This window comes from Phyllostomus discolor, chromosome 1 (genome assembly GCF_004126475.2).
Source record: "Phyllostomus discolor isolate MPI-MPIP mPhyDis1 chromosome 1, mPhyDis1.pri.v3, whole genome shotgun sequence".
In the NCBI taxonomy this organism is placed as follows: Eukaryota; Metazoa; Chordata; class Mammalia; order Chiroptera; family Phyllostomidae; genus Phyllostomus; species Phyllostomus discolor.
In genome coordinates, this window is record NC_040903.2 from 101,138,288 (window position 1) to 101,141,283 (window position 2,996).

Below are 2,996 nucleotides of genomic sequence, written 5' to 3' on the forward strand. Positions count from 1 at the left end.
TCAGATTTTCCCCAGCATCAGTGTTTGCTCTAAGACTACAGACAACTAAATTGGTAAACACACTTGAGGGAAAAAATTCTTAAATTAGAAAACTTTTTCTAGAGGCATCAAACAAAATCAGTTTGAATATTTAAAAATCAGTGGGATAACTAGCAAAATCTAAATAAGATCCATAGATTATAGAATTATAGCAATGTTAATTACCCAGTTTTAATGTTTGTACTAAGGCTCATGTAAGGTATTAACACTTAGAGAAATTGGTTGAATATTATGTGAGGGGGGACCCAAAAAACCCTGGAATTATCTTGGAGTGGGCAGTACAGGCTTTTCTCTGCTAGGTGAGTGCTCTAGGAACCCATCTGTGTCAGTGTACCAGTTGGCGTTGTTGTGAGACGCTGCATTTGGCTTCAGTGAACCTTTTTTGAGAATTTTTTTTTGATGCATTTGCCCATTTCACAATGGGTGAGTCATGAGTGCATCTGACCACAACATGCTGAGTGTTCAGCAATTTTTGATCCAAAATGGAATGGCCCCCCATGCCCCACGCTCCCTGTTCATCATATTTTACCCCAAGCAAGACTATATTTTCAGGGATCATTTCTGTAGTTTGTTACTATTTCACCCCAAGTGACATCTTTTTTTATTTTCCCGGATGAAAAAGTCCTCAAAGGGAACCGTTTTGCCGATGTGGAAGAAATGAAACAAAAACATGGCAGAAGCACTAAAAGGCATCAGAATTTATAAGTTTAAAAAACTGTTTTGAGCAGTAGAAAAAATGTCTCACTAGGTGTATTGCATCAAATGGAGAGTACTGAAGCTTAAACATGTAAAAATACATACATAATTTTTTATAAATAAATTCCATTTGGGGGGTCCCCTTTCATATTTGTATTATTTTTGCCACCATTGTGTAAATCTGAAATTATTTCAAAATGAAAAAGGTTTTTGAGTGGTAGTTTCTCTATATTATATTTGGCATCTTCTCAGACCTGGCCGGGTAGCTCAGTTGGTTGGAACATTGTTGCCTGAATTCGCCAAAGTTGTGGGTTTGATCTCCAGTCAGGTCACATGCAAGAATCACCCAATTAATGTGTAAATAAGTGGAACAAAAATTGATGTTTTCTCTATGTAAAAATCAGTCAATCAATAATAATAATAATTGGCATCTGAGTAAAACTTGCATTTACCCTTTTAAAAGCCCAAACTTGATAGACTGGAGATTGTGAAATGCACATACTGTAAGAAGGAAAAACAAAAAGACAATTATCTTGGTCATCCTGCCTTCGAGCAAGCCATGGGACATATTGGGAGCTTCCTGCCCAGAGACCTAGCTGCCTTTCTGCTGTGTAAAGGAAAGCCAGGTGCAAAGATACAAGCAAAGATACAACCAAGCAAAGATACCCATCGAGTTCTTGATCTTTGACTTTTTTTCTATAAAAATAGAATTTTTATCTGCAAAATGACCATGAAAACTGGAGCCATGTAGAAGATAGGTGAAATGGGGCTTAGTGTTGTTTTAATTTATTATTAGCATGAAGGAAAATATACAAGTTAAATGAGCCAACAGCCTTCTTCATGATTGGATATAATTGCATTTTCATTAATTTCTTCATGCTTTTTTCCTGTGTGCCTGCATGAGCTTATCAAAAGCTTTCCCAGTCTTCATTCGATCTGAGCTAACAGGCCTGGCCCTGTGTACAATTAATATTATCTTTGAGCCTGATGTTAAAACTATTAGTAGCTATTAATTTCATAGTAGTTATTCTCTAGTAAGCAAGCACAAGTCTTAAAGATGAAGGTCTAGACACTTGGGCCAGGTATGAAAGAAAACTCTGAGCTCAGTTGATCTGACACAAGGCAAATAGTTGGCCTGGGAAAAATTCAGTCAAGGTAAAAGATGGGCTAATCTAGAGTAGGTTCTAGAAAAGAAGTTGTAATTCTTGCTTTTAAGGAGGGGGAAAGAGTAAGAAGAGCCAATTTAACACTGTTTGCCTTCTTGACCATTAAGGGACTGTGGTTTTCTAGAAGCAGAAAAATTGTGGTAGCAAAGAAAAAGAAAAAAATTATTTTCATGAGTCAGTGACAAAAAATAGATTTTGTCAAGTAAGTAAACAAGTATGAGTAGCCTGGTAATATTTGTTATGGCAACACAGGACACTGTAACAAATAAACTCCACATTCCCTGCAGTTAATTAATACAATGAATGTGTGTTTCTTACTCATGTTAAGGACCCATACTTGTGTGCCTGGTCAGAGAGCAGACTCTATGGCTATTCCAGGGTATGGGGTCCTTCCTTTTTTTAGTTCTTCTGTTTTCTAGGATCTCAGTGTCTTCTGAAGTGATGGTGTAAGAGAGAATGGAGAAGCCTCATCAACTTCTACAAGACCTGCAGCCCCATGCAAACGCCATCAACAGATGAATAGATAAACAAAATGTGGTATATCCATATGATATTATTCGGGCTTTCAATAGGAAGGAAATTCTTACACATGTTACAACATGGGTGAGCTTTGAAGACATCATGTTAAATGAAAAGCCAGACAAACAAAGACAAATATTGTACAATTCCAGTCACATGAGGTACTTAGAATAGTCGAATACATAGAGACAGACACTAGAACAGTGGTTACCAGGAACTGGAGGAAGGAGGGAATGCGGAGTTATTGTTTAAAAGGTCCAGAGTTTTAGTTTTCGGATAATTAAAAAGTTCCAGAGGGACAGTGGTAATGTTTGTACAACAATGTAAATGTATTAAACACCACTGTATACTTAAAAATGGTAAATTTTAGGTTACATATATTTTACCAAATTTTTTTTTTAAAACCTTCAGCTCAGAACTAGTCAAGAGAGTCTGGTAACAAATAATCTTTCTGCTGGGCAGCTGCCTTCCAGTAATACCTCCTCACTGGAGAGGAAGCACAAAGTTTGGGTGGACATCTAGCCTCTAATGCCACAACTGGAAAGGGAGGGGCAAAGCACTGAAGTACTCCTTTTA

General features: G+C 37.1%; 1 pseudogene; it reads left to right on the top strand.

Annotated features, from left to right (window-relative positions):
• Positions 1–575: 575 nt before the first annotated feature.
• On the top strand, positions 576–673 carry LOC114493515 (annotated as a pseudogene).
• Positions 674–2,996: the final 2,323 nt, after the last annotated feature.